Source organism: Chlorocebus sabaeus, chromosome 8, assembly GCF_047675955.1.
Source record: "Chlorocebus sabaeus isolate Y175 chromosome 8, mChlSab1.0.hap1, whole genome shotgun sequence".
Classification (NCBI taxonomy): domain Eukaryota; kingdom Metazoa; phylum Chordata; class Mammalia; order Primates; family Cercopithecidae; genus Chlorocebus; species Chlorocebus sabaeus.
In genome coordinates, this window is record NC_132911.1 from 51,631,584 (window position 1) to 51,651,903 (window position 20,320).

General features: G+C 39.7%; 1 protein-coding gene and 1 pseudogene across 11 annotated transcripts in view; one reads left to right on the forward strand and one right to left on the reverse strand.

The window, feature by feature from the left end:
• The window catches only part of SPIDR (scaffold protein involved in DNA repair), a 502,324-nt gene that overhangs the window by 293,356 nt on the left and 188,648 nt on the right, over positions 1-20,320 (forward strand). The gene's annotated exons all lie outside the window — the stretch shown is intronic.
• LOC103236755 (small ribosomal subunit protein eS4, X isoform-like) lies at positions 4,964-8,116 on the reverse strand (annotated as a pseudogene).

The window sequence follows — 20,320 nt, forward strand, 5'->3', positions numbered from 1 at the left end:
TTTTTTTTTTTTTTTTTTTTTTTTAAAGATGGAGTCTCACTCTGTCACCCAGGCTGCAGTTCAGTGGCACGATCTTGGCTTACTGCAACCTCTGCCTCCCAGGTTCAAGTGATTTTCCTGCCCCAGCCTCCCAAGTAGCTGGGATTACAGGCACCCGCCACCACGCCCAGCTAATTTTTGTATTTTTAGTAGAGACGGGGTTTCACCAGGTTGGCCAGGCTGCTCTCAAACTCCTGACCTCAGGTGATCTACCTGCTTCAGCCTCCCAAAGGGCTAGGATTACAGGCGTGAGCCACCACACCCGGCCTATTGTGAGATATTTGAAAAAAAATGCTGAGAGATGTGATAGATAAAGAGACTAGAAACTAACCATTACTGCACTAGCAGAGATTAACCTTTTAAAAAATATATTAAGATTTTATATAGTGGTAATTTTTTCCTTACCAGCACACCATCATACGTAAGTACTTTCTTACATCATTAAAAGGCAAAGAAGAGATAGTGGGTATGCAGTGCCCAGAGCGAGGCCACCTCTCTTAGCCAGACAAGGACCACATGGGGCCCATCCTACCTGGGACTCAGGGCAGTACTGAGACTTTTCAGTGCTATTGATTATTTTATTTCACTTTAAAAGATAAATGGCATCTCATTTTAATTTGCATTTTTTTAATTAAAGAGATTGAACACTTTTTCAAGCGTTTCATATGTCCTTTTTTGTGGTTTTTCTGGCCATGTCCTTTGCCCACTTGACGTTTTTCTAATCCACTTACATAAATGCTTTATAAATCAAGACTTGTGTCCAACAGGGGACTGTATTCAGTCTTGGGAAGTGGGGTTTGGTGCATACCTGACAATCTTAAGGCCCTTCACTTTTCTCCTAAAAAAATCCCCTTTTCCCAAGGGACGCTATCAGATGGTGGTTTGAGTGCTTATTGTGGGACCTGCAGTCTTAGGACTCTGCTAGCAGCTGGGTTCCTCTCCTTCCAAGGTGGGAAGCTGGCCTGGCCTTTCTAGTTCATGGATTAGGGATTGGACCGGCTTCCTTCTTATCCTAACCCAACTTTTAAAGAAAGAAGTAAAAATATACTGTGGCCCTGAGAGAGAACAAATAAGAGGAAAACGGAAGCACAGTTGTGCTGAATTTATTGTTCCAAGTTGACTGTGTTATTCCCCCACATTATGCTTGATAGGAGGTAAATAAACCCTTGGAACTTGTGTAGTTTACAGTTTGAGGGACTGTGCTGAATTTGAATTTGAATTCTAAACACTTTCTTGAATAATATCATGAGAAGGTTATAAGGCTAACTTAGGACCAAAACTTCTAATGAAACAAGCAATAAAACTGTTCTCTCGATTTCTCCTTTGATAGAGAGTGGGTAGGCGGGCCTGAAGCATAGGGGAAAATAAATATTGATGTCATCCAAAAAGTATTTGCTAACTTTTTGTATTCAAGTAAGGGAAAAGGAAAATAAAATTGGTTATTTTAATTTACTTTTGAATTTTGTTTTAAAAGTATCCCTGTTACTACAGGGATATTTTCAAAAAATATTTTTTGAAAACTTATTTTACCAAGAAAGGCATTCAAAAAAATGCATAATTGCAAAACAACAATAAAATATTTTGTCCCCCAGCCACATTCTGGAAACCCCAGTCAAATCAGTTACATACATGCACTTGCTCTCTCTCCTGATCAAATGAAGGTCTACAAAGTCTCAAGAAGAAACTGCAGCAAAGTTTTCTTAATTAAGGGAGAAATTTTCTGTAAGCAATGTCATCTTAACTGTCATTTTCTTTTCTTTTTTTTTAATCTTTATCGGATATCCCCATGTACACCAGGGATTAACTTTCATTTTCTAATGACTAAGATTGTGAAAGAGAAAATTCTGGGCTGGGTGGGTGGTTGTCAACCATTTGTTATTTTATGGGTACCTGGATGAGGGTTGTAGTGAATGTAACCAGAGGCAAATCCGAGGAGACCCTGTGAGTGCCCAGAGTTGCTGTGAGTGACTGGAGAGTGATAAGGAATCAGAGCAGAGATTTCTGAAGGGGGAAAGCTGACATTAAAGAAGAGTTACCACTCCCTTGGAATACCTGTCCCACTGGTTTCTAATTCAGATTCCACACAGCAGCTAAGGATTTTTTTTAAATAAAAGTAAATCAAAGCACTTCCCCTGCTTGAAAATCTTTCAATTAATGTATACACCTGGAGCTAATGAGAGGAATCCAAGTGCAGAGATTTTTTTTTTTTTTTTTTTTTTTTTTTTTTTTTTTTGAGACGGAGTCTCACTCTGTCACCCAGGCTGCAGTTCAGTGGCACGATCTTGGCTTACTGCAACCTCTGCCTCCCAGGTTCAAGTGATTTTACTGCCCTAGCCTCCCAAGTAGCTGGGCTGGAGTGCAGTGGCCGGATCTCAGCTCACTGCAAGCTTCGCCTCCCGGGGTTACGCCATTCTCCTGCCTCAGCCTCCCGAGTAGCTGGGACTACAGGCGCCCACCACCTCGCCCGGCCAGTTTTTTGTATTTTTTAGTAGAGACAGGGTTTCACCGTGTTAGCCAGGATGGTCTCGATCTCCTGACCTCGTGATCTGCCCGTCTCGGCCTCCCGAAGTGCTGGGATTACAGGCTTGAGCCACCGCGCCAGGCCCAAGTGCAGAGATTTTTAATTAAACTTTTTATTTTGAGGTAATTGTAGATTCACATGCAGTTGTGAAAAGTAATACAGAAAGATCCTATGTATCATTTACCCAGTTTCCACTAAGGGAAATATCTTGCAGAACTGTATAAAAACCAGATCTTGTTATGAGTGTAGTCAAGATATAATAGTTTCAACACCAAAGGATCCTTCCTGCCACTCTTTATAGTCATACTATTTTCTTCCACCTTCCAGAACCCTTAGCAATTGCTAGTCTATTTTATGTTCTTATTATTTTGCATTTCAATAATGCTATGGAAATGGAATCATAGTTTGTAATCTTTTGAAATTGGCTTTTTTCACTTAGGATCATTTTCTGGAGATTCATCCCAGTTGTTGCATGTATAAGTAGTTACTTTTTACTGCAGAGTGGACATCCATGGCATGGGGGTATATCAGTTTATTTAACTATTCACCCATGGAAGGACGTCCAACTTATGAATAGTACTGGTATGAATATTTGTCTACAAGTTTTTGTGTGAAGATAAGTTTTCACTTTTCTGGGATAAATATCCAAGAGTGCAATTGCTGAGTCCTATAGTTGTTGCATGTTTAGTTCTTTTAGAAACTGCCAAGCTGGTTTCCAGAGTGGCTGTTTCATTTTACATTGCCACCAGTAAATGTGTGAGTGATGCAGTTTCTCCATACCAACATTTGATGTTGTCACTATTTTTTAATTTCTATTCTGATAAGTAGGTAATGATATCTCATTGTGATTTTAATGTGCATTTCCCTAATGCTTGTCAAGTGAAGAATCATGTGGTTCAAAAAATTGGAAAGGAGAGCTTTATTTCTCATGAAGGGTGGCACACCGAAGGCTGGGAAATGTAGCCTTTGGCAAAAGCTGAGAAAAAGCAATTTAAGGTAGGAAAGCCTAACACAGGTACTTATGCCCAATGGGTTGGCTAAGTATACAGATTCAATAAGCTATAGAAGGAGTCATGAAGATTTATGAAAAAAGCACAACTGAGCTTCATGCCTCTTCATAGGTCACATGTTCAAAAAATGATGGCATTAGCATGATGCAGGGATGGAGTTTTTGGCCCTCTGGCATCAAAAGGTGAAACAGAGGACCTGAAAACCCTCATAGCACATCGTATGCTAGTCAGTCAGAACTGGTCCAGAGATATATGGTGGTCAGTTTTTAGGAAGGGATGCGTTGTCAAGCTGGTGGGCTGTCACATCAAAACTTCAAAGAGGGAGAGGGAGCCTGGTTTTGGCCTCAGATAATTGGCTGAAGGCGATAGAGGAATGAATCATCTGTTTCTTGTTTTCTAGAGTTGGTTTCCACTTACTCCTTAGGAAAGAATTCTGGTTAAAGGTTAATAAGGAGGGAGCATACTGAGGCGTAACCAACCTCTTATCCTATCACAGCCCGGGACTTCGTTTTTCAGGGTTTCTCTGGGGTCCCTTTGGCCAAGAGGGTTCTGTTCAGTTGGTTGGGAGGCTTAGGGTTTTATTTTTATTTTTCATGCTAATGGCATTAAGCATCTTTTCATGTGCTCATTCGCCATTTGTTTATCCTCTTCAGTGAAATAGGTGTTCGTGATTTTTGCTCATTTTCTAATTGGATTGTTTGCTATTGTGAAATTTTGAAGGTTCTTAATATATTCTAGATACTATTACTTAATTGCAATCTCTAGCTTATATTTTTCATACTTTCTCAACGAGGTCTTTCCCAGAATGTTTTAATTTTAATGAAGTTCAAAGTACCAGTTTTTCCTTTTATGAATTGTATTTTTGATGTCAAGTCTAAGAACTCTTCACCTAGCTGTAAATCCAAGATTTTCTCCTAGGTCGTTTTGTATTTATGATCTATTTTGAGTTACTTTTCATATAAGGTGTGAGACTTAGGTGGAAGGTTTTGGTTTTTCTGGTTTTTTGCCTGTGGGTGTCCAGTTTCTCCACCATTTGTTGAAAAGGACATCTTTCCTTCAATGAATTGCTTTTGCACCTTTGTCAAAAATCACATAGATCCATTTATGGGTGTTCTGTTCCATTGATCTTTGTGTATGTTTCTTTGTACATCACACATTCATGACTACAGAAGCTGTATGTCTTGAAATCAGACTCATAGCACTTTATTCTTCTCTTTCAAAATTGTTTTAGCTGTTCTAGTTCCTTTGCCTTATCACATAAATTTTAGAGTAATTTTATTTCTACAAAAAAATTTTCTGGAACTTCAATAGGAATTGTGTTAAATGTATATTATTTTGGAAAGAATTGAACTACTAATTATATGACATAATGAAGTCTTTCAGTTCATGAACATAGCATGACTCTTCATTTGTTTGATTCTTCTTTTATTTCTTTCTTTAGCATTTTGTAGCTTTAGCATACAACTCTTATAGTTGTTTTGTTAGTTTACACCAAAGTCTTTCTTTTTATCTTTTGTTGTGGTTGTTGTTGTTGTTGTCATCGTCGGATAGAGTCTCACTGTGTCACCCAGGCTGGAGTGCAGTGGTGCGATCTCAGCTTACTGCAACCTCTGCCTCCTGAGTTCAAGCGATTTCCAGCTAATTTTTGTATTTTTAATAGAGATGGGGTTTCACCATATTGGCCAGGCTGGTTTCGAACTCCTGACCTAAGTGATTCTTTGGCCTCCCAAAGTGCTAGGATTACAGGTGTGAGCCACTGTGCCCTACCTTTTTTTCTTTCTTTTTCTGAAATCATAACAAGTGTTGTTTTTTAAAATTTTGGTGTCCACATGTTCTAGTTCGCTATTATATAGAAATATAATTGATTTTTGTGTGTTGATTTTTGTGCCCTGCAGCCTTGCTGGACTCATTTATTAGTTTTAGAAGTTTTTTGTATATTCTTTCATAACTTCTACATAGACAATCATGCCATCTGTAAATAGGCTTAGTTTAATTCTTGTTCTCTGATCTGTATGCCTTTTCTTTCCTTTTCTTGCCTTATCGCACTGGCTAGAACTTCCAGTACTACACTGAATAAAAGAAGTGAGAATAGACATTCTGGCTTGTTCCTAATCTTAGAGGAAAGTTTTCAGTCTTTCCCCAATAAATGTAATATTAACTGTAGGTTTTTTATAGATGTTCTCTAACTCAAATTGAGGAAATTTCCCTCAATTTCTAGTTTTCTGAGAAGTTTTAACGTGAGAGGGTATTTATTTTTGTCAAGTGGTTTTTCTGTATTGATATACGTGATACAATTTGTTTCTTTATAATTTAATGTGGTAGATTACATAGATTGATTTTCAAATGTCGAACTAGCCCTATATCCCTGGAATAAAGTCGTCTGGGTTATGATGTATACATATTTTTTACATATTACTGAATTTTATTTGCTAATATTTTGTTAAGGATTTTTACATCTATATTCATAAAGCATATTGGCCTATAGTGTTCTTTTTGTACTCTTTTGTTTTGATACAAGGGTAATTCTAGGTTCATAAAATGGATTGGGAAGTATTCCCTTCTATTTCTTGGAAAAGATTATGGAGAATTGATACTAATTGTTGCCTAAGTGTTTGGTAGAATTCAATAATGAAAGTGTCTGAACCTGGAGATATGTGTTTGGGAAATTTTGAAATCACAATATCAATTTACTTAGTAGTCATAGGGCTATTCAAATAATCAGCTTTGTATTGGGTGACTTGTGGTAGTTTGTATTTTTTTCAAGGAATTGGTTTATTTTACCTAACATGTCAAATTTTCTGTGCAGACACCTGTCCATGGTGTTCCCTTGCTATCCTTTTGATGTCTACATGGTCTGTAGTGCTATTCCTTTTTTTACTCTAGATATTGGTAATTCGCATGTTCTTTGTTTCTTTGTCGGTCTTGCTAGACGTTTGTCAATCTTATTGGTCTTATCTGTGAACCAGGTTTGTTTCATGAATTTTCTTCATTTTAAATTTTCAGCTTCATTGATTTCTACTCTAATCTATTATTTCCTTTTCTCAGCTTGCTGTGAGTTTATTTTGCTGTTATTTCTCTAAGTTCCTGGAGAGGGAGCCTAGATTATTGATTTGAACCTTTTCTCATGTACACATTTTTTTAATTTATTTTTATTAATCATGCCACATTATTTTTAATTATGTACAAAGATCTAATCTGTCACCCAGAGACCATTTCACCCACTGCTCTGTTTGGCTGCCAGTCTCTTGTCTCTCTCTTCAGCAATGGTGAGGCATATACCTTTCCTCGGAGAAGAAAAATTCATGGTTTGTTGCCTTTGCCAGTAGAAAAAATGTTGGAAAGCTGGGTGGCAAAGCTGTTGCCATTGGCATCTTTTATGTGAACCACATCAAAAGATCAAGGGTGCCTTTCTCTGTGGGTGATGACACCAATTCTTCCCAAGTTAGCACCTCCATTCACCATCCACAGGTTACCAGTGCCAAACTTGATGAAATCAGTGATCTTGCCAGTTTCCATTTCAGTCCGAATGGGATCATTCACCTTGATGGGGAGGGGATCAGGGTAGCAGATGATGCAAGCATCATGAGTCACCAGATGAGGGATTCTTTTCGTGCCCACGAAGATTTTTCTCACTTTGCACAATTTGTACTTGGGCTCCTCAGGTGTAATACGATGTACAGCAAAGCAACCCTTGGTATCATAGATGAGACGAAAATTCTCTCCTATCTAGTCAATGCCCATGACGTCTGTGACTCCAGTGGGATGGGTTGTATCATTTTGAACATTGCCATTGATCTTAATGAACCACTGCATGCAAATCTTCTCTCTTTCTTTATATTTATTTATTTATTTGTTTGTTTATTTATTTATTTATTTATTGAGATGGAGTCTCGCTCTGTTGCCAGGCTGGAGTGCAATGGCGTGATCTTGGCTCACTGCAACCTCCACTTCCTGGTTTTAAGCAATTCTCCTGGCTCAGCCTCTGCCTCCTGAGTAGCTGGGATTACAGGCGCCCACCACCACGCCCAGCTAATTTTTGTATTTTTGGTAGAGATACAGTTTCACCGTGTTGGCTAGGATGGTCTCGATCTCTTGACCTCGTGATCCGCCCATATCGGCTTCCCAAAGTACTGGGATTACAAGCATGAGCTGCCATGCCTGGCCACAAATCTTCTTTACTTCATCTCCTGTCAAGGCATACTTAAGTCTGTTCCTTAGGAAAATGATGATGGGGAGACACTGTCAACTTGTGGGGACTGGTGGATGGACGATGAACAAACACACTGGGCAATTTAGCCAGCATCCAATGTTTTGGAGTTGCTACCCGCTTTAGATGCTGCTTGGGACCACCAGCCATAGCTGCATTAGGCACGGAAAGAGCTCATATATGCATTTAGCCCTATAAAATTCTTTCTCAGCACTGCTTTCGCTTCTTCCCACCAATTCTGATATGTAATCTGTCATTTTCATTCAGTTTAATGTATTTTTTTAAAATTTCCTGAGACTTCCTGTTTGACCCATAGATATTTTGGAGTGTGTTGTTTAGTTTCCAAGTGTTTGGAAATGTTTCTGTCATTTTTCTATTATTAATTAGAAGATAAGAAAAAGTAGCTTTTGCCTTAAGCTAAAACTCAATAATTAATATGATAAAGTATGGACTTGGGGTACATGAATTATACAGATGAAGTGAATTAATAATTACATATGCAGTGATTAAGTCTGCTATGCACACTAACACAAGGGAAGAAAATAGAATAAAGTAAATAGATGATATTTTAAGCTTTTTAAAGTAAAAATAGACTGAGTGTGGTGACTCACACCTGTAATCCCAGCACTTTGGGAGGCTGAAGGGCTGGTGGATCACCTGAGGTCAGGAGTTCGAGACCAGCCTGGCCAACATGGTAAAACCCTGTCTCTACTAAAAATACAAAAATTAGCTGGGCGTGGTGGCAGGTGCCTGTAATCCCAGCTACTCGGGAGGCTGAGGCAGGAGAATCACTTGAACCTGCGAGGCAGAAGTTGCAGTAAGCTGCGATTGCACCACTGCACTCCGACCTGGGCAACAGAGCAAAACTTCATCTCAAAAAGCAGAACAAAAGGGAAAAAGTAAGAATGATGAAAGGACTAATTAAAAATCATTTTAGGAGACAACTGGAAATATTCTTTCTTGTGTATTTGAATATCCTCATTCCTCTTTGTGTTCATCTATTTATTTTTTTATTATACTTTAAGTTCTAGGATACATGTGCACAACGTGCAGGTTTGTTACATATGTATACATGTGCCATGTTGGTGTGCTGCACCCATTAACTCATAATTTACATTAGGTATATCTCCTAATACTGTCCCTCCCCTCTCCCCCTACTCCACGACAGGCTCCAGTGTGTGATGTTCCCCACCCTGTGCCCAAGTGTTCTCATTGTTCAATTCCCACCTATGAGTGAGAACATGCAATATTTGGTTTTCTATCCTTGGGATAGTTTGTTCAAATGATGGTTTCCAGCTTCATCCATGCCCCTACAAAGGACATGAACTCATCCTTTTTTATGGCTGCATAGTATTCCATGGTGTATATGTGCCACATTTCATCATCCAGTCTATCATTGATGGACATTTGGGTTGGTTCCAAGTCTTTACTATTGTGAATGGTGCCGCAATAAACATACGTGTGCATGTGTCTTTATAGCAGCAGCATTTTTAATCCTTTGGGTATATACCCAGTGACAAGATGGCTGGGTCAAATGGTATTTCTAGTTCTAGATCCTTCAGGAATCGCCACACTGTCTTCCACAATGGTTGAACTAGTTTACAGTCCGACCAACAGTGTAAAAGTGTTCCTATTTCTCCACATCCTCTCCAGCACCTGTTGTTTCCTGACTTTTTAATGATCACAATTCTAACTGGTGTGAGATGGTATCTCATTGTGGTTTCGATTTGCATTTCTCTGATGGCTAGTGATGATGAACATTTTTTAATGTGTCGGTTGCTGCATAAATGTCTTCTTTTTAGAAGTGTCTGTTCATGGCCTTTGCCCACTTTTTGATGGGGTTGTTTGATTTTTTCTTGTAAATTTGTTTAACTTCTTTGTAGATTCTGCATATTAGCCCTTTGTCTGAAGGGTAGATTGTAAAAATTTTCTCCCATCCTGTAGATTGCCTGTTCACTCTGATCGTCGTTTCTTTTGCTGTGCAGAAGCTCTTTAGTTTAATTAGATCCCATTTGTCAATTCTGGCTTTTGTTGCCATTGCTTTTGGTGTTTTAGACATGAAGTCCTTGCCCATGCTGGTGTCCTGAATGATATTGTCTAGTTTTCTTCTAGGGTTTTTATGGGTTTAGGTCTAACATTTAAGTCTCTAATCCAACTTGAATGAATTTTTGTATGAGGTGTAAGGAAGGGATCCAGTTTCAGCTTTCTACATATATGGCTAGCCAGTTTTCCCAACACCATTTATTAAATAGGGAATCCTTTCCCCATTTCTTGTTTTTCTCAGGTTTGTCAAAGATCAGGTGGTTGTAGATGTGTGGTATCATTTCTGAGGGCTCTGTTCTGTTCCATTGGTCTATATCTCTGTTTTGGTCCCAGTACCATGCTGTTTTATTACTGCAGCCTTGTAATATAGTTTGAAGTCAGATAGCGTTATGCCTCCAGCTTTGTTCTCTTGGCTTAGGATTGTCTTGGCATGCAGGCTCTTTTTTGGTTCCATATGAATTTTAAAGTAGTGTTTTCCAATTCTGTGAAGAAACTCATTGGTAGCTTGATGGGGATGGCATTGAATCTATAAATTACCTTGGTCAGTATGACCATTTTCACGATACTGATTCTTCCTATCCATGAGCATGGAATGTTTTTCCATTTCTTTGTGTCCTCTTTTATTTCACTGAGCAGTGGTTTGTAGTTCTCCTTGAAGAGGTCCTTTACATCCCTTGTAAGCTAGATTCCTAGGTATTTTATTCTCTTTGAAGCTGTTGTGAATGGGAGTTCATTCATGATTTGGCTCTCTGTTACTGGTGTATAAGAATGCTAGTGATTTTTGCACATTGATTTTGTATCCTGAGACTTTGCTGAAGTTGCTTATCAGCTTAAGGAGATTTTGGGCTGAGACAATGGGGTTTTCTAAATATACAATCATGTCATCTGCAAACAAGGACAATTTGACTTCTTCTTTTCCTAACTGAATACCCTTGATTTTTTTCTCTTGCCTGATTGCCCTAGCCAGAACTTCCAACACTATGTTGAATAGGAGTGGTGAGAGAGGGCACCCATGTCTTGTGCCAGTTTTCAAAGGGAATGCTTCCAGCTTTTGCCCATTCAGTATGATATTGGCTGTGGTTTTGTCATAAATAGCTCTCATTGTTTTGAGATACATTGCATCACTACCTAGCTTATTGAGAGTTTTTAGCATGAAGGGCTGTTGAATTTTGTTGAAGGCCTTTTCTGCATTTATTGAGCTAATCATGTGGTTTTTTCTTTGGTTCTGTTCTTGTGATGGTTTACATTTATTGATTTGCGTATGTTGAACCAGCCTTGCATCCCAGGGATGAAGCCCACTTAGTCATGGTGGATAACTTTTTGATGTGCTGCTGGTTTGGTTTGCCAGTATTTTATTGAGGATTTTCACATAGATGTTCATCAGAGATATTGATCTAAAATTCTCCTTTTCTGTTGTGTCTCTGCCAGGCTTTGGTATCAGGATGATGCTGGCCTCATAAAATGAGTTAGGGAGGATTCCTTCTTTTTCTATTGATTGGAATAGTTTCAGAGGGAATGGTACCAGCTCCTCTTTGTACCGCTGGTAGAATTCGGCTGTGAATCTGACCTGTCCTGGACTTTTTTTGGTTGGTAAACTATTAATTATTGCTTCAATTTCAGAGCCTGTTATTAGTCTATTCAGGGATTCAGCTTCTTCCTGGTTTAGTCTTGGGAGGGTGTATGTGTGCAGGAATTTATCTGTTTCTTCTAGATTTTCTAGTTTATTTGTGTAGAGGTGTTTATAGTATTCTCTGATGGTAGTTTGTATTTCTGTGGGATCGGTGGTGGTATCACCTTTATCATTTTTTATTATGTCTATTTGATTCTTCTCTCTTTTCTTCTTTATTAGTCTTGCTAGCAGTCTATCAATTTTGTTGATCTTTTCAAAAAAGTAGCTCCTGGATTCATTGATTTTTTTGAAGGGTATTTTGTGTCTCTATCTCCTTCAGTTCTGCTCTAATCTTAGTTATTTCTTGCCTTCTGCTAGCTTTTGAATGTGTTTGCTCTTGCTTCTGTAGTTCTTTTAGTTGTGATGTTAGGGTGTCGATTTTAGATCTTTCCTGCTTTCTCTTGTGGGCGTTTAGTGCTATACATTTCCCTCTACACACTGCTTTAAATGTGTCCCAGAGATTCTGGTATGTTGTGTCTTTGTTCTCATTTGTTTCAGAGAACATCTTTATTTCTGCCTTCATTTCGTTATGTACCCAGTAGTCATTCAGGAGCAGGTTGTTCAGTTTCCATGTAGTTGAGTGGTTTTGATTGAGTTTCTTAATCCTGAGTTCTAGTTTGATTGCACTGTGGTCTGAGAGACAGTTTGTTATAATTTCTGTTCTTGTACGTTTGCTGAGGAGTGCTTTACTTCCAACTATGTGGTCAATTTTGGAATAAGTGCGATGTGGTGCTGAGAAGAATGTATCTTCTGTTGATTTGTGGTGGAGAGTTCTATAGATGTTTAATAGATCTGCTTGGTGCAGAGCTCAGTTCAATTCCTGGATATCCCTCTTGACTTTCTGTCTCGTTGATCTGTCTAATGTTGATAGTGGGGTGTTAAAGTCTCCCATTCTTATTGTATGGGAGTCTAAGTCTCTTTGTAAGTCTCTAAGGACTTGCTTTATGAATCTGGGTGCTCCTATATTGGGTGCATATATATTTAGGATAGTTAGCTCTTCCTGATGAATTGATCCCTTTACCATTATGTAATGGCCTTCTTTGTCTCTTTTGATCTTTGATGATTTAAATTCTGTTTTATCAGAGACTAGGATTGCAACCCTGCTTTTCTTTGTTCTCCATTTGCTTGGTAGATCTTCGTCCATCCCTTTATTTTGAGCCTATGTATGTCTCTGCATGTGAGATGGGTCTTCTGAATACAGCAAACTGATGGGTCTTGACTCTTTATCCAATTTACCAGTCTGTGTCTTTTAATTGGAGCATTTAGCCCATTTACCTTTAAGGGTAACATTGTGATGTGTGAGCTTGATCCTGTCATTATGATGTTAGCTGGTTATTTTGCTCATTAGTTGATGCAGTTTCTTCCTAGCATTGATGGTCTTTACATTTTGGCATGTTTTTGCAGTGGCTGGTACCGGTCGGTCCTTTCCATGTTTAGTGCTTCCCTCAGGAGTTCTTGTAGGGTAGGCCTGGTGGTGACAGAATCTCTCAGCATTTGCTTTTCTGTAAAGGATTTTATTTCTCCTTCACTTATGAAACTTAGTTTGGCTGTATATGAAATTCTGGGTTGAAAATTCTTTTCTTTAAGCATGTTGAATATTGGCCCCCACTCTCTTCTGGCTTGTAGAGTTTCTGTGAGAGATCTGCTGTTAGTCTGATGGGCTTCCCTTTGTGGGTAACCCGACCTTTCTCTCTAGCTGCCCTTAACATTTTTTCCTTCATTTCAACTTTGATGAATCTGATAATTATGTGTGTTGGAGTTGCTCTTCTCGAGGAGTATCTTTGTGGTGGTCTCTGTATTTCCCGATTTTGAATGTTGGCCTGCCCTACTAGTTTGGGGAAGTTCTCCTGGATAATATCCTGCAGAGTGTTTTCCAACTTGGTTCCATTCTCCCCATCACTTTTCAGGTACACCAGTCAGGCGTAGATTTGGTGTTTTCACATAGTCCCATATTTCTTGGAGGCTTTGTTTCTTTTTTCTCTGAACTTCTCTTCTCGCTTTATTTCATTCATTTGGTTTTCAATCACTGATACCCTTTCTTTCACTTGATCCAGTTGGCTACTGAAGCTTTTGCATGCGTCACATAGTTCTTGTGCCATGGTTTTCAGCTCCATCAGGTCATTTGAGGTCTTCTCTACACAGTTTATTATAGTTAGCCATTCGTCTAATCTTTTTTCAAGGTTTTTAGCTTCCTTGCAATGGGTTTGAACATCCTCCTTTAGCTCGAAGAAGTTTGTTATTACCGATTGTCTGAAGCCTTCTTCTCTCAACTCGTCAAAGTCATTTTCCATCCAGGTTTGTTCCATTGCTGGCGAGGGGCTGTCTTCCTTTGGAGGAGGAGAGGCACTCTGATTTTTAGAATTTTCCGCTTTTCTGCTCTGGTTTCTCCCCATCATTGTGGTTTTATCTACCTTTGGTATTTGATGATGGTGACATACCGATGGGATTTTGGTGTGGATGTCCTTTTTGTTTGTTAAGTTTTCCTTCTAACACTCAGGACCCTCAGCTGCAGGTCTGTTGGAGTTTGCTGGAGGTCCACTCCAGACCCTGTTTGCCTGGGTATCACCAGCAGAGGCTGCAGAGCAGCAAATACATTGCAGAACAGCAAATGTTGCTGCCTGATTCTTCCTCTGGAAGCTTCGTCTCAGAGAGGCACCCGGCTGTATGTGGTGTCAGTCATCCCCTACTGGGAGGTGTCTCCCAGTTAGGCTACTCGAGAGTGAGGGACCTACCTGAGGAGGCAGTCTGTCCGTTCTCAGATCTGAAACTCCATGCTGAGAGAACCACTACTCTCTTGAAAGCCGTCAGACAGGGACGTTTAAGTCTGCAGAAGTTTCTGCTGCCCTTTGTTCAGCTATGCCCTGCCCCCAGAGGTGGAGTCTACAGAAGCAGGCAGACCTCATTGAGCTGAGGTGGGCTCCAGCCAGTTCAAGCTTCCCGGCACTCTGTTTACCTACTCAAGCCACAACAGTGGCAGATGCCCCTCCCCCAGCCTTGCTGCGGCCTTGCAGTTCGATCTCAGACTAGTGTGCTAGCAGTGAACTAGGCTCCGTGGGCGTGGAACCCTCCGAGCCAGGCACGGATATAATCTCCTGGTATGCTGTTTGCTAAGACTTTTCAAAAAGCGCAATATTAGGGTGGTAGTGTCCTGATTTTCCAGGTACCATCTATCACCGCTTCCCTTCCTAGGAAAGGGAATTCCCCAACCCCTTCCGCTTCGTGGGTGAGGCAGTGCCCCGCCCTGCTTCAGCTCACACTTCGTGGGCTGCACCCACTGTCTGACAAGCCCCAGTGAGATGAACCCAGTAACTCAGTTGGAAATGCAGAAATCACCTGTCTTCTGCATTTTTCATGCTTGGAGCTGTAGATTGGAGCTGTTCCTATTCAGCCATCTTGGTTCCTCCTCTCCTCTTTGTGTTTAAATACATATTGCCCAGTTAAATTTTCAAAAGCAGGTGGCCTGTAATTTTGATCATTTGGAAATACCAGACTTTTATGCTTCTGGTTCTTGGTCTAGAAATTAATAGCAAATTTTTTTTCTTAAATCTTAGTCTTGATCTAACCTAGAGTACTTATGAGTAAACAAGTGGTATAGTCTGTTCCTTTTCATTCTGTCTTCTATCTCTGTTTTGCTAGCCTTTCTCCCACTCTGTACTTAATGATCATTCTTTGTCCTAAAGGGTAGATTTTAGAAGCTGTATATGGACTCCTAGAAATAAAGCAATTAGAGTATGTTAGAAATGAATCCAGCCATGCCACTTTATTGCCGTAAAATAACAATTCCAAGATAAGAATCACTTTCTGAGAGAACTGAGAAACATTCATTCCAGTATGTATCTCTTCCTGCCTAGGATGTGCCTAGCACTTGTTGCATACTGTAGAGATGAAATAAATAGAAGATGCAACTCCAGTCCCTTGCATCACTAAAATCTCATTGGGGAAATAGACACAATCTACAAAAGGAGTTGGGAGATAGATACTTGTGTATAATAATATAATCTAGTAACTTTTAGTTTGATTCCTCAAAAATTGAGCAATAGAATAATTTTTTAAAAATCTATACTGTTAACAGCTAAAGTATAATGGAACTCATGTTCCTTCCTGTGTATATTCCATTTTAATGGAGGTGCTAATAGTTGGGGCTGGGAGTGGGGCATGTTGCACTATATGATGTGCCTTTTTGGGAAGGAAGACGTGTGATTTTCTGTATACATGACCTGTATCCTCTCAATGGCCAGTGAGACATTCTCAAGGGGATGGGTATCAAGCCACTCTATGAATGTGGGTTCTTACTCCATCTGATAGAAATCACAGTAACATGGAAAGAATACCACACTGTCACTTCCAGCAAAGAAATTTTGGACAGTTCTCAGAGCCTTTTTCATTCATCAAGTCAGAATGTTGACAATAGTCTGTCTGTCTGACAGGGTTGTTCTGGGAACTAAACAATATAACAGAAACAAAAACTCTTAGTTGTCTAAGATTTTAAAGACGGTATAGGCATGTTAATGAGTTTTTATATGACCCTACACAGGTGCCCAATTTCTAATGCTCCCTGAATGCCATACCAACTCCTGTTACATTCATTATCTATTGTCAGCCAGGGACAATTTTCCATCTTGCTAGGCCAAAGAGAAGCCAGACAATGAGAATTAGCCAATAGGCCTAGCAGCTTCAAGCATAGAACCACAACCGAGATCTGAAGATAGCTGGCTGATCTTAGATGGCCTCAGTGGGGCTGGCTGGCTGGATGTGCAATTTTTTTTCACTGGCTTAGCTTCCCTAATGATTGTTCCATACTGAATCTCAGTCTACCTCACCTCTTCCTTCCATTCATTGGCTTCATTCTACTCTAGAGACACTGGGTTTAATCTGGGGCTTTACCTGCAAATTAAGTATTGCTTCCAAGCCAGAACTGTTGTCTGAGACCTAGGTACTTGGGCTAAAAAAAACTGCTTTTTGTTTTCTGGAATACATGTATCATAGTAACATCTCTGGCCTTCACATTACTTGAGAAATGAAATCCTTTGGTTAGCCAGCAACCTATAATGCCTAAACTACATGTTGTAATTTAAGTCTGTAGGTGGATATTTAGGATTAGTTGTCGTCACAGGTCATGGAATGAGGAGTAAAGCTTAGTAAGTTTATTTTCTTATTTCATTTTTGTTTTTTATAGTGATGGGGTCTTGCTTTGTTTTGCCCAGAGTGGAGTGTAGTGGCACAATCACAGCTTACTGCAGCCTCGGACTCCTGGGCTGATGTGATCAGCCCACCTCAGCCTCCTGAGTAGCTGGGACTACAGATGCATGACACCATGCCCAGATAATTTTTTTTAATTTTTTATAGAGAAGGGGTATGTTGTCTAGGCTTGTCTTGAACTCCTGGCCTCAAGCAGCCCTCCCACTTCTCCCTCTCAAAATGCTGAGATTCCAGGTGTGAACCACCGCGCCCAGCCAGCATAGTAAATATAAATTAAGGTGTTTTTATCTCCCCACTTTGCTACTTTTTGCTTTCTGATTTCAAAGGACACACCTTTAAGTATGAACAGGTTGTTTCCCAAAAGTTCTTTGCTTAGAACTTAGAGTGCATTTTCCCAGAGAACAGCAGTAGAAATCATAGCTGCATTCCCAGACCAGTCCCCAAAAGTCTGTTTTATACTAATGCATTATAACATTTTACTGATAATGGGACTTCAGCTCCTCATAGCCACATTTATAATATTATTTCTCTGAGAAAAATAATTTTGAATCAAGTTCAGATGCTGTAGAATGTCCCCATGAAGTGGAGAAAAGGTGAAGATAGAAAAAAAGGGACGAACTTTAGGTACTAATGGGGCAGGCATCTCTGAATAAATTAGAAAAACATTCCTGAGCCCTAGGAACCTAAGTCTGGATGCCGTCTTAGAGAAGGCGCCTATCCAGGCCAGTTACTGTGCCTCTGTTCTGAACTGATAACAAGAAGGGCAGTTGTGAGGAGGTAATGAACGTCTTATGGCAAAGTCTTTCATGCTAATCTTTGTACCTGTTTGGGTATGTCCTAAACTGGATGCAAGTCAGAAACTGATTATATAATCTTTGGCGTATATATTTCTTATTTTTAAAAAACATGCTAGGCTATTCATTGTTACTATATTAAAGTGTGAATAACCTGGAGGGCAAAAACAAGTGTTGGCTTAACCCTTCCTACACAGCAAGACCGCACTACGCCTGGCTATCTCTTAAATACTTAAATAATGTTTTTGGCCAACATTGTGTATAAGTAGACTCATCTCATTTCTAGTTCATGAACCTTTGGCCTATTGCTAAAGACAATTAAGACCTTTTGAGATATGCACAAGACTTTTGTATTCTTTAATTTATTTAAAGAAGCCAGTTTTATACTTTAATGCTTCTGTGTAGAAATGGGCTATACTGTTATTCACAATAGCAAAGACCTGGAGTCAGCCTGAGTGCCCTGTAGCAGTGGACTAGATAAAGAAAATGTGGTACATACACACCGTGGAATACTTCGCAGCCATAAAAATTGGTATCAGTGGCCTTTGCAGGAACATGGATGCAGCTGGAGGCCAGTATCCTAAGTGAATTAATGCAGAAACACAACCAAACACCACATATAATCACTTGTTAGTGGAAACTAAATACTGGGTACACATGTACATAAAGATAGGAATAATGAACAATGGAAACTGCAAGAGGGGAGGGAGGGAGGAGGGCAAGGTTGAAAAGCTATTTATTGGGTACTGCGTTCACTGTTGAGGTGACAGCATCAGTAGAAGCCCAAACATCAGCATCATGCAATGTGCTCATTTAACAAACCTGCACGTGTATCCCCTGAATCTACAATAAAATAAAATTTGTTTAAAAAAAGAAAAGAGCCAGCCTGGGTGCACTGTTATATAGTAGATCTAATGTATTTTTTTAAACGGAGCTCTTTTCTTGAGCTCTCATGGAATATTTATATCATATAAATATAAAGCATATATCTTGAGTCTTTTTGTAGCTCCAATTGAACACAAATTATTTCCCCCCAAAGAGGATAGGTTCTGCAGTGTTCCAGCAAGATACCAGTAGATAATGGGTAAGTTAAGGTTACACTCAGCATTTGTGAATGGTGATTGTCTTCACAAACCCTGGATAAGTAACTAGCTTCACCTTTTTTGTTTGTTTGTTTCTTTGTTTTTTTGAGGAGTCTTGCTCTGTCGCCCAGGCTGGAGTGCAGTGGCATGATCTCAGCTCACTGCAAGCTCTGCCTCCTGGGTTCACACCATTCTCCCGCCTCAATCTCCCGAGTAGCTGGGACAACAGGCCCACCACCACACCCAGCTAATTTTTTTGTATTTTTAGTAGAGACAGGATTTCATTGTGTTAACCAGGATGAGTCTCGATCTGACCTCGTGATCCCCCCGCCCTTGGCCTCCCAAAGTGCTGGGATTACAGACGTGAGCCACCGTGCTGGCCCAGCTTCACCGTTTTTTAAACATAAGTTTGAATTCCAAATTAACCTTGTAACAAGCCAGTGAAATAGGCAGTGATGAGTCTTGTGCTGTATCTGGCCCTTATCTGTAGATTTTAACATCCTTTGTGGTTGCTGGTTTTAGTCTTCAAAGAATGTTTGCTCTTGTTTCATTTCTCTAGTTTGTCACTAGTTCATTTTGGAGTGTTCCTTTAAACAACCAATGTGTAATATAAAAGGAAAATAAAAACAGTTTAGTCATACAGAGGTTAAAAAACTCACTTGCATAAATAGTGGACATTTTAAAGTAATATACTAACAATTGGAATAATAACAATTCAGTACTGAACAAATGTGTTGCATTTAACTATCTATAAGTATATACCAATGTGCCCTCTGACTAAAGGTGCTATGCCCTGCCTGGCTGTTACTGTCTTCCTTACATATGTGTGTTCCATTGGAAACAGAAGGTCTGCACAGTCCAGTTGACCAGATTGGAACACACAAGTGTCCTCCTTCCTCAGCTCCTGGCCCCCTCCCCTGTGAGATGGTCATCCAGTTACCCAGGTCTTTGCTTGCCTGTCTGCAAGTGTCCATGCAGCATAAAGAAGCAATTGTACATTCTTCTTAGGAGGGGTGATCCTGATAATTCGTGGGGCCTTTTTTAAATGCAAATGTTGTTGAGAAGACAGGAGTCTCAGGTATGGTTTGACCCAGAAGTGTCCCCTATGCCTATTGGAGTGGGTTTAAAGATGAGAACAAGGGGCAGTAGCATGTGGTACCATGTTCCTTGCTTCCTTTTTGAAGAACATGAAGTGAAATACATTATGAAATAATTGGTAGGAAAGACTCTATATGGTTGCATCGTTTATCTTCCCTGACCCAAATCCAAGTTTTCTCTTTCTGAGCAGGTTGACTTTAGCAAATACAAACAGAAACTGATTGCTGGTCTCACTTATAAGTAATTTGTGAAAGACGACCTGCTGATAAGAATAACATTAACATAATGTTATATGCTTAAAGTGAAAGATGTATTCCCTTTGGGAAAACAGACATAGATACCCTAAAATTTCCTTGCTTATGTTGATAGGCCACACCTGACAGGTGTGCTTATATTGACAAGCCATACATCTTACCAAAAGTGGTCATTTTGTTGGCTGAACTAAAGAGCATTTCATCATTTTCCCTGGTATTAGCTCTTTGACTATGAGATGCAACTGTCAGTGTGAAACTTGGCATTTGCCCAGCTCTTCTGATAGGAATGGCTGTTCTTTTACCTTGTGGGATATTTTTACAATCTTGGCTCTTTTCCAATATCACTTTCATATATAGTGCTGGTAGGCCAAGGGAAGACTTCTCTCCACTGTCTGTACAGATTC